We start from the raw sequence: 15,223 nt of genomic DNA, 5'->3' as shown, positions 1-15,223 counted from the left end.
TCTTTGGCCTTATTTGTTTATACAAAAGTCATCAGAGAAAACTTTAAATTAGTTTTTATATGACTCTTTCTTCAAAGTGTGTGGCAGAAGGTCTAGTAGCGTCATTGAAATACAGTAATATGCCAACCAGAGATCAATAATAGATGAGATCAAAAGAGATAATGTAAACCAAAAGCACTTTGTACAGTATAATATCCAAATGAAATGCATCATTGTTACTTTTAAAAATAATTACTTGACAGATAAGACAATATAATTACGGACAACACAACCATAATCCAACCTTAGACAGAGGGGCAAACTGGTTCTCTTCTACATAATTTAATGGGACAATTAACTAGAACTCATTTTTCCTTAGTTTTTATCAGACAAAACATCTAAACTTCAGGTGAAATTAACAATTTTACCATCTTTATATGGCAGTTTACAATTTTTGTGCTTTTTTCTGAAGAAGTATCTATAGATATTATCTACAAATAATTATAGAATTTATAGATATAATCTATACATAGAAAAATATTGAAGTTGTTATATATGTAACTTTATATATAAAACATATATAGTTATATATAATATATATTTTGATTATATATAACTATATAGAAAATATACATATATAAAGTTATATACAAAAAACTTAAAACTACAGGTGTGTATATACATATACCTACATATATAATATATACACATACATACATATGTGTGTATATATATACACACATATATATAATAACTTCAGTGTTCTTCCTTCTTCGCAGTTCTTTCCTTTTGCTATTTTTCTCAACAGCTCTTCCAAAACATTTCTACTCTCAAGTCACCTATCTCACCCCCATTACCCTCCATTCTCAGCATATGATCTTATCTCCTCGAGAGGAAATAGAGTTCTTTTAAACTCAACAGTTACATTTTCTCTCCTCTCCTACAGAAACAAAAAAACCCAAATCTGATTTGTAGTATTAGATTTTTGTGACGTAAATATTTCTAACAGCTGATTCCAAGCAAATGCCTCACAAAATTCTTTCATATTTAACAATCGCCATTGGCATAGCTACCTGCATATATGTCTATTCCTTATGCTACCTCATAAGGCCCAAATTTTATTAAATGTGTATTCCAAGTGTCTAACACACTGTTTGGAAACTAGCATACACTCCATAAATAGAGGAAATACTTCTTGGGGGAGTCTAAGATAAAATGATTGGCATAATTGAGTATTTAATTTGGCTCTGGGTTAATTTAATGTGTTATGAACTTCTTGCAAACTCCTGCCCTAAGGCCACAATTCTGGAAAATAACAGGAATAAACTGAATATAAAATGATAAATATCCTGTCGAACAAATCTTATGAAAAGACAAAATACACGTGGCCCTTGGCTTTGGATTTGGAATTATTAGAAAACAAAGGCTGTATTTCCATCATTAGATAACAGAATTTAGTTAATCTACACGCCACGTGCACGTTGTCAGCAAAAAGCAAGAACATGAATGCCAACTATAAATAGAATAAATGTATAAAGAGTTTCACTTTCAAATAAAGTAAAAGTGCACAGTAACTAGTGATGTTTCAGTGACATGGTTTGGCTGTGTCCCCACCCAAATCTCATCTTGAATTTTAGCTTCCATAATTCCCAAGTGTTTTGGGAGGGACCTGGCGGGAGATAACTGAATCATGAGGGCGGTGGCCCCACACTGTTCTCATGGTAGTGAATAAGTATCACGAGATCTGATGGTTCTATGAGGGGAAACCCCTTTCATTTGGTTCTCATTCTTTCTCTTGGCCTGATACCATGTAAGACTTGCCTTTTGCCTTCCGCCATGATTGTTAGGCCTCCCTAGCCATGTGGAACTATGAGTCCAGTAAACCTCTTTTCTTTATAAATTACCCAGTCTTGGGTATGTCTTTATCAGCAGTTTGACAACAGACTAATACACTTGGGTAGAGGAGACAATCTTGAGTGTGAATCCTGATCTGCCACTTACTAACTGGCATGGTCTGAATGTTTGCATCCCATTGAAAGTCATACATTGAAACTTAATCCCCAATGTGATAATGTTAACAGATGAGGCCTTTGGGAAGTGGCTAGGTCATGAAAGCAGAGCCCTCAACAATGGGATTAGTGGCTTTATAGGCTCAAAGGAGCTCACTTGCCCCTTCTACTATGTGAAGATGCAGTGGGAAGTCAGCAGTCTGCAACCTGGAAGATCGCCCTCGACAAGCCCTGACTGTGCTGAAACCCTCATCTTGGGCTTCCCACCTTCAGAACTGTGGGTAATAAATCTATGATGTTTATAAGTCACCCAGTTTATGGTACTTTCTTATGCAACTGAAATAGACTAAGATCCTAACCTTTTAGTCTTGAGCTAGTTCGTTTATCTCTCTCAGCCTTAGCTTCCTCATCTGAAGAACAGTTGGAAATAGTAGTAGTATCTCTCTTAACAGTATCAGGACTCAAAGACATAATGCTTATAGCTTTAATAATAGTAATGGAACAAGTGTAGTGATTTCAGAATGCCAAAAAGGTGAAGGTTTAGGCATTTATTAAAGAACTTCAGGCCAGGAGTGGTGGCTTACACCTGTAATCCCAGCACTTTTGGAGGCCAAGGTGGGTGGATCACTTGAGGTCAGGAGTTCATAACCAGCCTGGCAAACATGGTGAAACTCCATCTCTACCAAAAAAATACAAAAAATTAGCCGGGTGTGGTGGTGCATGTCTGTAGTTCCAGTTACTTAGGAAGTTGAGGCAGGAGAATGGCTTGAACCCAGCAGGCGAAGGTTGGCAGTAAGCCGAGATTGTACCACTGCACTCCAACCTGGGAGACAGAGTGGGACTTTGTCTCAAAATAAAAGTAATAATAATAATTTCACATTAGTAAGAAATTTTAGGGGTTTGAGCTTCAAAATCACTTGACCTCTGAAACCACTCCTGGAAAACTCTCACATGGACAGTATCTGCAGTAGGCTGGATGCTCTATATCTATTTGCTAGATGAGGGCCAATGAAGGGCTTAAAGATAAAAGAAATTTGAGTTTAAAAAAAAGCTAGAGAAAAATAACTTATTTGTTTATTTATTTATTTTTTGACATCCATAAAGCCTTACGTGCACTTGAAATTGATGGACCCAGAGAAAGTGGGTGGTTAACATCCATGGAAAGCATTCAGAGGGTCTGATATTGAGGCATTTGTGTACTCCTTTCTTTCTCTAGGAGCCTCTCTGACATGGGAAATGGGTCTTTACTGCTTTTTTTCTTTATTTCCCAGCAAAAAGATGTAGGTGGGCCTGCTTTCATTGTCTCTCTGCTTTTTGCCCCCATGACATCATGTGGGTGGACATTCAGTTGCCATTCTCTACGCATTTCCTTTAAGATGTCTTATATCCAAGATAATATGAACCCTCCTCTTTTAACATGCCTTCAGTCTTTTCAAGGAACAGAACTGCAACTCCCTCAGTCTTCAGGTTAGCAGCCTCCTTTTTCTTGTAATATCAAAGCCACACACTCCTTATTTTTCACAAACAACAAAGGACTGACATTTAACAGAAGGTAATGGGAGGAGCACAAATCTAACATAATATCATCTCCCATTCGTGTAGGTGAGAGCCTGTAGGTAACTCTGTCACTGACAGTGGGAAAATAGGAGAAGGTCGCCCACTTCCCAAGGAACTACCACCTTCTCTAAAATGACCAGTGTCAGGGAGTCTGGCACCAAGAGCAAACAAAAAACTGCCAGACTGTCTTTTCTCTTCTGCCGATACTATCTCCACCATATTCAATCATCTCATTATTGGTAAATGCAAGCTTTTAGAACAAATTTGAAAACAAGCATGTTTTAAAAATAAAAAATCAGGAATACGCTCACATAACAGTATGTTAAAGCGACTATATCTCATCGGCATTTTCTCGAGGTTTCCCAGTCATCACAGAGTCAAAAGCTATCTATATTGTTTAGGGGAACAAAATTATAATTTAAAATGTGCTCAATTTTCAAAATATTTTTACTAAGCAAGGAAAAAGAGAAGAAACCAACAGAGTTATGGAAGGAGGAAGATATTTTTCTTTGTATCACATTTAGTTACATAGATTTCTTCATATACTTTTCAAAAAAAATACAAAGCAAAAGAAAATTAAACATCAAAATTTTCAAAACAAGATTGACTTTTATTTCTATTTTTTCATAACCCAGACTCTGACTTCTAGGAACTTTGCTAACGCAACTAGTTCACAGTGTTGTTCAGGGCTGGTCTAGTGCTCACAACTAGGCTACATTGTTCTTTTCTTGGACATAAACAATTTCAAAGAACACCAACCTTAGACATGGTCACCTGCGACAGTGTTAAAGTAAGACAAACAAGGCCACTTCCTTATTTTTCCTAAGCATAGACAAAACATAGCACTCTGTAAACCACAAAATATCAAACATTCCCTCTCTTAACTAATATGCGTGGCCACTGTTTCTTTAGGATGTATAATTGTCCTCTTTTATCCTCAGGGAATGCATTCCAAGGCCTTCAGGAATACCTGAAACCTCAGATAGTACCCAACTCTATCTTTATTGTATAGTGTTTTCTTGTTGTTGTTGTCATTGTCTTATTTTATTTTAATCTGATCACCAAGAAAGCTACTAAGTGACTATGGGGTGAGTAGCATCTACAGGGTGGATACACTGACAAAGGGATGACTTTCCTTCCAAGAAGGATGGCAGATTTAATCACGCTACTAAAAATAGTATGCAACTTAAAACTTATACTTTGTTTCTAGAATTTTCTATTTAATATTTTTGGACCACACTGCAGAGGACTGAAACTGGAAAGTGAAACCACGAATAAGGAGGGACTACTGTAAAGCTGTGGCTTCAGTCAACTCTGCCTTCCTTCTAGATTAGATGTTTACAGACGCAAAATCATAGGATTGTCCTCACTTCCACATAACACCCAATCCAGAGTACAGCTCTGTTTTCTAGCACCGTCTTGCCGAGATGCCCTACAATCACCCTGGTGTGTGTTCTCCCTCACAGTAATAAGTAATAAAACATACTTTTTGAAACTACAGGTGTGCTCCTGGTGGTCTCTAGCTGGAGGTCATTGACAAGTATTATTAACTGTCTCCACAAATGAGGAAAATGATGCTCAGGGAAGTTTTAAAAACATTATAGTTGCAATAAGACTGGAAGTCAGATTATTTTTAAGTAGCTCAATACTACGAAAAAACATGCATTGATATCCATTGAGTATGTTATGTAGAATATCTCTACGGCATTATGCAAGGCATATTCGTCCTCTTAGTCTCTCTCCAGCAGCCAACCCCAATACCTGAAAATGCTCCATTATTAGTCTATTCCTTTGGGTTAAGGAACTGATGGTTGCATTCATTTCCCTTTTAGTGTTGTTGAAAATTCAATGCAATAACCTGCTGGGATAGAGGTGGTAGAGATACGGAAGCGGGTCAGGGAAGTGCCTGAAGGGGAAGGGTGTGGTCCCTGGCTAGGGCTCCAGGGACCTAAGTGAGGACAGCATTTTTGTTTTCCTGCCCAAATGTTGCATTTCCCATGACAACCCTGGCCTGCCACGCCCCCATCCTGTGCCTATAAAAACCCTAAGGCCCTAGCCAGCAGATACATAGGCAGCTGGATGTGGAGAGGAGCACATCAGTAGAGGAACACACACGTGGCTGGACATCTAGATAAACACATTGGTAAAAAGAGACACAAGTGGCTGGATGTTGAGAGGACACCAAGGGGAGCACACCAGGTGGAAGAGCACAGGACAGACATCGGCACACCGGCAGGCCATCAACGGACAGAACGTGGTGGATTTGGGGTAGGGCAGTCAGAGGAGAGCCCACGCCTCCAAGCCACCTGACTCCAGGGGAAACCCATCTCCCTTCTGGCTCCCCCATCTACTGAGAGGTACTTCCACTCAATAAAACCTTGCACACATTCTCCAAGCCCACGTGTGATCCAATTCTTCCAGTACACTAAGAAAAGAACCCTGGGATACAGAAAGCCCTCTGTCCTTGTGATAAGGGAGGGGTCTAATTGAGCTGACTAATGCAGGCCACCTACAGGCAGCTAAGCTTAAAGAGCATCCTGTAACACACGCCCACTGGGGCTTCAGCTGTAAACATTCACCCCTAGACACTGCCGTGGGGCTCCCAACCCATCTGTATACTCCCCTAGAGGTCTGAGCAACGGGGCCCATCACACGCCCTGCAAGGAGGACATGGGAACTTTTCCCATTTCAGGAGCATTGAGGATTTATTGGTGGTTGGCTGTAGATGGCAGGTCCTGAGGGGTTATCATGGTGGGGAACTTTGGGAGCTACAGTCCAGGCAGCAAAGAACGTCTACAATTCAGGGGTCCCATATGTGCTTTCTCCCATATGAGAAAGTGAGACAGCGCTGAAAATAAAATTCAGTAACTTTCCTTTTCTTCCCCCTAGGACTGACTTTGCAAATTTATTTATAAGTTAGCAAAGAACACCAGGCTGAGTTCAGAGACCTGATTTCTAATCCTGCTTACACTATTCACTTGATTCTTTTTGATGAGACACTAAATCTTCTGAACTCAGCCAAAGCAGTAGACTGAGTTTCCCAATCCATTAATCTCGAAGCTCCTTTAATAGCATATGCTTATATGGAAAGATGATATTTAAAGCATAACAGGTTATTTCTAGTTGTAATTCTTGTTCCTTCATCCATTAGTTTAACAACATTTGTTAAGCAGCTCCTTTGCTTAAATGTGTGTTAAGTAGCAGTGGATAAAAGGAATCCTACTTCTAAGTTTCCTGAATACTCATTACTTAAACACATATTGTAAAATTGTGATTGAAAGAGTAACATGTCAAAAGTTTCCAAGATACATGTTCACATCTGTTCATCTAAGTTATGTATTAGAAAATAAGGTTGAATCCAGGAAAAACACCACTTACTTTCTTTGCAGCTCTGAGAACCCAGAATAAAGCTCCTACCCACAATAGATGCTCAATATATACAAATATTTGACTGTCTTAAAATATGATTTTGAAATGTGGTAATAGGGCAACAAAGAAAGGAGAATCAATATCTAATTTGCAAACAAGAGTATATTAGTCAGATTTTATTAATGCTATGTATTTATTGATTGCTTGTCTTAGGACACATAAGTGCAACATAATGTCAGTGGGAAGCACATAGAACTAAAGAACACATCTCACAAAATGCTTCTTTGCTGAACGTTTGGTGAAATATTTTCTGGCCTCATGCAGGTGCTTGAAATTTCTAGTTAGGAATTAAAAGTGGGCAGAATGTTTATTCAGTGAGACTCTGGGATTCCTTCTTTGGAGATGTGTAAGGAAACTGCCATGATTGTTTGCATTTTTTTCCAATCTCTGTAGCTGTCTCTTTTCTACACTGAAAGGATAATCAAGGAAAATATTTTACATATGATGCCTCTTCTACGTATGACTCACTCTGCAGACAACCTTCATCCCCGCCATCACGGCCTTTTTCCAGTGTAAAGCTACCACTGAGGTGCCACAGCAAGTTCCTTACGAGTTATGTTAACATAATTCAGGGTCACAACCTGCTCCTCCATTTATTATAATTAAATTATTTCACCACCAAATGCTTTTTCCAAAAAAGAATAAAATGTCTTTTTAGGTGACGAGACGCAAATGAACTAATTAAAGAAAAAGCAGGTGAACTCTGGCTGTTGCCATTGATTTTATTGAAGGAGTATAAATCAGGTCTCTTTTCTCATTCTTCTCCCTGTTTCCATTTGATCTCCTTCTCACCACCCTGTGGCTATCAGTTTTGGGCCAAGAAGCTGGTAAAATCTAGGAACTACCATCAAGCACAATTAGCTAGAGAGGGCGATAGATGAAGCTCTTTGGGGAATTGACTGGACATTTCCATGCATCTCTAAACCCGCAAGGAAGCACTGGAGCAGTGAGTGGGATTTCACCATCACCTGGTCTAATTCCACTTGACTGAAGGCACACGGGTCACAGACCTAAGACTTCATGGTAAGGAAACACCTAATTTAAATCAATTTGAAGTAACTTTACATATTCTGTCTTTTGCATGGGTCATTGGTCAGACCACATGTAGAGAATTTAATTTCTTTTAGCATGTGTATGCTGATAGACTATAATTATTCAGAAAAGAATTAGCAAAATAAACACAGCACTAGAAATCTATAGAAAACTAGATAATTACTTTTCAGTACTTGAAAAACTGTTATATTTAATAGAATTTATTAAATATTTTCTCCATAAGTAAGATATGGTTTAATGGGTAAAAATTACAAGGAAAGACACCTTGGCTTAAATTTTAATTCATGAACTAGCATTTTGAAATCATGAGTTAAACTGCCTCCTAAGGGTTTAAAGTTTCCCTGGAAATGTTATGAGATTGAATGGCCATTTTATAAAGACAATCATAGAACTTTCTTACATTTAGAGGGGGCTGAATTAGCGATACCTTCTATTTAACACTGATTTTCTTAGCTTTTTATTCTTTCCTTTTCTTCAGTGTTGGCATTCATGAAATTATCTCATATATAGTGTCACCACTGCCATTTTTTTGGGCTTAAAACAATGAATAAGAGAAATTTTTTAAGGTAATGTCACTGATTCTGTAGGGAGAATTTCAAATTTTATTGACAGTTATCATGGAAAGTTATGAAGTTAAGTACACATACTTGCAGGACCTCTTTCTGATCAATATGAGAGTGTGAATTTTAGGGAAAAAGTAAAAATGGATTTAAAAAACCCCTCCCTGGCGCCCAAGATGGCCAAATAGGAACAGCTCCAGCCTCCAGCTCCCAGCGTGAGCAACACAGGAGACGGGTGATTCCTGCATTTTCAACTGAGGTACCAGGTTCATCTCACTGGACCTGTCAGACAGTTGGCGCTGGTCCGCAGGTGCAGCCAGACCAGCAACAGCTGAAGCAGGGCCAGGCATCGCCTTACCTGGGAAGCGCAAGGGGGAAGGGAATTCCTTTTCCTAGCCAAAGGAAATTGAGACACATAATACCTGGAAAATTGGGTAGCCCCCACCCTAATACTGCGCTTTACCAAGGGTCTTAGCAAATGGCGCAGCAGGAGATTATATCCTACACCTGGCCCAGAGAGTCCCATGCCTACTGAGCTTCCCGCATTGCTAGCACAGCAGTCTGAGATCTAACTGCAAGGCGGCAGCGAGGCTGGGGAAGAACCCACCATTGCTGAGGCTTAAGTAGGTAAACAAAGCCTCCGGGAAGCTCGAATTGGGTGGAGTCCACCACAGCTCAAGGAGGCCGGCCTGCCTCTGTAGACTCCTCCTCTGGGGACAGGGCATTGCTAAACAAAAAGCAGCAGAAACCTCAGCAGAGGTAAATGCCCCTGTCTGACAGCTTTGAAGAGAGCAGTGGATCTCCTAGCACGGAGGTTGAGATCTGAGAATGGACAGACTGCCTGCTCAAGTGGGTCCCTGACCCCTGAGTAGCCTAACTGGGAGACATCCCCCACTAGGGGCAGTCTGACACCCCACACCTCACAGGGTGGAGTACACCCCTGAGATGAAGCTTCAAGAGCAAGAATCAGACAGCAACACTCGCTATTCAGCAATATTCTATCTTCTGCAGCCTCCGCTGCTGATACCCAGGCAAACAGGGTCAGGAGTGGACCTCAAGCAAACTCCAACAGACCTACACCTGAGGGTCCTGACTGTGAGAAGGAAAACTAACAAACAGAAAGGACACCCACACCAAAACCCCATCAGTACATCACCATCATCAAAGACCAAAGGCAGATAAAACCACAAAGATGGGGAAAAAGCAGTGCAGAAAAGCTGGAAATTCAAACAATCAGAGCGCATCTCCCCCTCCAAAGGTATGCAGCTCATCGACAGCAACAGAACAAAGTTGGACAGAGAATGACTTTGACAAGCTGAGGAAAGAAAGCTTCAGTCAACCAAACTTCTCAGAGACAAAGAAGGTCATTACATAATGGTAAAGGGATTAATTCAACAAGAAGAACTAACTATCCTAAATACATATGCACCCAATACAGGAGCACCCAGATTCATAAAGCAAGTCCTTAGAGACTTACAAAGAGACTTAGACTCCCATACAATAATAATGGGAGACTTTAACACCCCCACTGTCAACATTAGACAGATCAATGAGACAGAAAGTTAACAAGGATATCCAGGAACTGAGCTCAACTCTGCACCAACCGAATCTAATAGACATCTACAGAACTCTCCACCCCAAATCAGCAGAATATACATTCTTCTCAGCACCACATTGCACTTACTCCAAAATTGACCACATAGTTGGAAGTAAAGCACTCCTCAGCAAATGTAAAAGAACAGAAATTATAACAAACTGTCTCTTAGACCACAGTGCAATAAAACTAGAACTCAGGACTAAGAAACTCAATCAAAACCACTCAACTAAATGGAAACTGAACAACCTGCTCCTGAATGACTACTGGGTACATAACAAAATGAAGGTAGAAATAAAGATGTTCTTTGAGACCAATGAGAACAAAGATACAACATACCAGAATCTCTGGGACACATTTAAAGCAGTGGGTAGAGGGAAATTTATAGCACTAAATGCCCACAAGAGAAAGCAGGAAAGACCTAAAATTGACAACCTAACATCACAATTAAAAGAAATAGAGAAGCAAAAGCAAACACTTTCAAAAGCTAGCAGAAGGCAAGAAATAACTAAGATCAGAGCAGAACTGAAGGAGATAGAGACACAAAAAACCCTCCACAAAATCAGTGAATCCAGGAGCTGGTTTTTTGAAAAGATCAACAAAATTGACAGACCACTAGCAAGACTAATAAAGAAGAAAAGAGAGAAGAATCAAATAGATGCAATTAAAAATGATAAAGGGGATATCACCACCGACCCCACAGAAATACAAACTACCATCAGAGAATACTATAAACACCTCTACGCAAAAAAAACTGGAAAACCTAGAAGAATTGGATAATTTCCTGGACATGTACACTCTTCCAAGACTAAACCAGGAAGAAGTTGAATCCCTGAATAGACCAATAGCAGGCTCTGAAATTGAGGCAATAATTAATAGCCTACCAACCAAAAAAAGTCCAGGACCAGACAGATTCACAGCTGAATTCTACCAGAGGTACAAGGAGGAGTTGGTATCATTCCTTCTGAAACTATTTCAATCAATAGAAAAGGAGGGAATCCCCCCTAACTCATTTTATGACGCCAACATCATCCTGATACCAAAGCCTGGCAGAGACACCACAAAAAAAGAGAAGTTTAGACCAATATCCCTGATGAACATCAATGCAAAAATTCTCAATAAAATACTGGCAAACCGAACCAAGCACATCAAAAAGCTTATCCACCATGATCAAGTGGGTTTCATCCCTGGGATGCAAGGCTGGTTCAACATATGCAAATCAATAAATGTAATCCAGCATATAAACAGAATCAAATACAAAAACCACATGATTATCTCAATAGATGCAGAAAAGGCCTTTGACAAAATTCAACAGCCCTTCATGCTAAAAACTCTCAATAAATTCGGTATTGATGCAATGTATCTCAAAATAATAAGAGCTACTTATGACAAACCCACAGCCAATATCATACTGAATGGGCAGAAACTGGAAGCATTCCCTTTGAAAACTGGCACAAGTCATGGATGCCCTCTCTCACCACTCCTATTCAACATAGTGTTGGAAGTTCTGGTTGGGGCAATCAGGCAAGAGAAAGAAATAAAGGATATTCAGTTAGGAAAAGAAGAACTCAAATTGTCCCTCTTTGCAGATGACATGATTGTATATTTAGAAAACCCCATCATCTCAGCCCAAAATCTCCTTAAGCTGACAAGCAACTTCAGCAAAGTCTCAGGATACAAAATCAATGTGAAAAAATCACAAGCATTCTTATCCACCAGTAACGAACAAACAGAGAGCCAAATCATGACTGAACTCCCGTTCACAATAGCTTCAAAGAGAATCAAATACCTAGAAATCCAACTTACAAGGGATGTAAAGGATCTCTTCAAGGAGAACTACAAATTACTGCTCAGTGAAATAAAAGAGAACACAAACAAAAGGAGGAACATACCATGCTCATGGATAGGAAGAATCAATATTGTGAAAATGGCCATACTGCCCAAGGTAATTTATAGATTCAATGCCATCCCCATCAAGCTACCAATGAGTTTCTTCACAGAAGTGGAAAAAACTGCTTTAAAGTTCATATGGAACCAAAAAAGAGCCCGCATTGCCAAGACAATCCTAAGCCAAAAAAACAAAGCTGGAGGCATCATGCTACCTGACTTCAAACTATACTACAAGGCTATAGTAACCAAAACAGCATGGTACTGATACCAAAACAGAGATATAGACCAATGGAACAGAACAGAGTCCTCAGAAATAATACCACACATCTACAACCATCTGATCTTTGATAAACCTGAGAAAAATAAGAAACGGGGAAAGGATTCCCTATTTAATTAATGGTGCTGGGAAAATTGGCTAGCCACAAGTAGAAAGGTGAAACTGGATCATTTCCTTACTCCTTATACGAAAATTAATTCAAGATGGATTAGAGATTTAAATGTTAGACCTAAAACCATAAAAACTCTAGAAGAAAACCTAGCTAATACCTTTCAGGACATAGGCATGAGCAAGGACTTCATGTCTAAAACACCAAAAGCAATGGCAATAAAAGCCAAAATTGACAAATGGGATCTCATTAAACTAAAGAGCTTCTGCACAGCAAAAGAAACTACCATCAGAGTGAACAGGCAACCTACAGAATGGGAAAAAATTTTTGCAATCTACTCATCTGACAAAGGGCTAATATCCAGAACCTATAAAGAACTCAATCAAATTTATAAGAAAAAAGCAAACGACCCCATCAAAAAGTGGGCAAAGGATATGAACAGACATTTCTCAAAAGAAGACATTCATACAGCCAACAGACACATGAAAAAATGCTCATCATTACTTGCCATCAGAGAAATGCAAATCAAAACCACAATGAGATACCATCTCACACCAGTTAGAATGGCAATCATTAAAAAATCAGGAAACAACAGGTGCTGGAGAGGATGTGGAGAAATAGGAACACTTTTACACTGTTGGTGGGACTGTAAATTAGTTCGACCATTGTGGAAAACAGTGTGGCGATTCCTCAATGATCTAGAACTAGAAATACCACTTGACCCAGTCATCCCATTACTGGGGATATACCCAAAGGATTATAAGTCATGTTGCTATAAAGACACATGCACCCGTATGTTTATTGTGGCACTATTCACAATAGCAAAGACTTGGAATCAACCCAAATGTCCATCAGTGACAGACTGGATTAAGAAAATGTGGCACATATACACCGTGGAATACTATGCAGTCATAAAAAAGGATGAGTTCGTGTTCTTTCTAGGGACATGGATGCAGCTGGAAATCATCATTCTCAGCAAACTATCGCAAGAACAGAAAACCAAACACCACATGTTCTCACTCATAGATGGGAATTGAACAATGAGATCACTTGGACACAGGAACTGGATCATCACACACCGGGTCCTATTGTGGGGAGAGGAGAGGGGAGGGATAGCATTAGAAGATATACCTAATGTAAATGACGAGTTAATAGGTGCAGCACACCAACATGGCACATGTATACATATGTAACAAACCTGCACATTGTGCACGTATACCCTAGAACTTAAAGTATAATAAAAAATAAATAAATAAAATAATAATCCTAACCAAAAAAAAAAAAAAAAACCCTCCCTGGGACATGCATACCCACCTTCATTGTTCTGCACTATTTTTGAGTCTTCCAATTTACATGTGCATTTTAATGAATGTCAAAGAAAATTTTGAATTGCATAATTTATTTAACAAATATGAAATAATAAATGTTGTTTTGAGAAATGGAAATAGATTATGAACATGTTTCTAAAGTTTAATGAATGGCTAGCATCTGTCCTTTCCGAAAGACTAGAAGAATGAATTCATTTCTTAGGTATGAGCAGCATCATTTTTTTCTCTAAGGAATTTAAGTCATTTTTTTTTTAGATGACAGTGTGTTTTCTATTTTCTTAAATGTCATTGCCCTAATATGCTTATTTCTTAAGATGCCTGTATGCAATTCACTTTTTAAACAATTGGGCTGAATATTAATTGGATTATGAGATTTTGCATGTAAATTCAATGAGTAATATCAAGTCAATTCCCCTTCCTTTAAAATATTTATTCTTAACTATACTTTTTATTTTTCAAAAAAAGAATACCACTTGTTTTGCTTAAAAAAATGCACTTGTTACCATTAACATAGCCTCAATCTGATCTGATCTTGTATGGAGAATACTAATCAAGTAGAGAAAACTTTAGAATGTATATGATCATGACTACAAATCAGCTGTGACAGCAATTCTGATTTAATCTTTCACATTTTCCTCTTCCCCTCCCTTCAGTGTCAAGCTATCTACATATCTTACATTGACTACATCCATATAAACAATAAATAGAGGGCACAATATTTAGATGTGAAAATAATATGATTTGCAAATGAACATCATGTTGAAATACAAGTTTTTCCAATTTTTAAGCAATACTACCAAATAAATAGAGTAGTGAAAAGTCAATTATGTGTATTTTAGAATGTGATGCATCAGCATTTCTAGATCTAAAGTAGCAAATAAAGGATTTTTTTGGAAATAAAAAATTTAAGGTAACATATAAAAATCAAAGTGGCATGTACTCATTCAAGAGTGTGAAAGGATGGAAAGTCATTAATATTTATTGAGCATCTACCGTGTTCCAGGCTCTTAGCAGAGACTATTACATTTAGCCTTTCCAATAACCTTCTAAGGTAAATTTTGTTATTTCTGCCCATAGAGTGGAGAAAAATAAAGCCTCAAGAAGTAAAAATGTTTTCTCAAAGTCACATATCTGGTAAGTTACATTTGTTGTTGACAGTCAAACCCAAGACATCCCATTTCCAAGGCCTGTGCAGGAACTGTAGAAGGACATGGATCCTGCCAGAGAGGCACCAGACAGGCTTGAAAAAAGAATTCCAGTTGCTGCCAGTGCAGGAGCATGTCTTGAGCACTGTTTGGGGAACCTGATTTTACATATTCCCACTTACCTCATGGAGCTATTAGGATGTATGAGTAAGAAAATAGATAGGAAGTCACTGTGAAGGTTTATACTGGATGAGAGTGCAATTTCACTCCAGGTACTCACCCTGAGGATTCTA

The 15,223-nt window shown here is 38.7% G+C and overlaps 1 protein-coding gene across 1 annotated transcript in view; it reads right to left on the bottom strand.

The window, feature by feature from the left end:
* The window catches only part of UNC13C (unc-13 homolog C), a 653,225-nt gene that overhangs the window by 379,476 nt on the left and 258,526 nt on the right, over positions 1 to 15,223 (bottom strand). The gene's annotated exons all lie outside the window — the stretch shown is intronic.

This window comes from Macaca mulatta, chromosome 7, assembly GCF_049350105.2.
Source record: "Macaca mulatta isolate MMU2019108-1 chromosome 7, T2T-MMU8v2.0, whole genome shotgun sequence".
Lineage (NCBI taxonomy): Eukaryota > Metazoa > Chordata > Mammalia > Primates > Cercopithecidae > Macaca > Macaca mulatta.
Note: the sequence above shows the minus strand (reverse complement) of the source record. Positions and strands in the feature narration are given on the sequence as shown.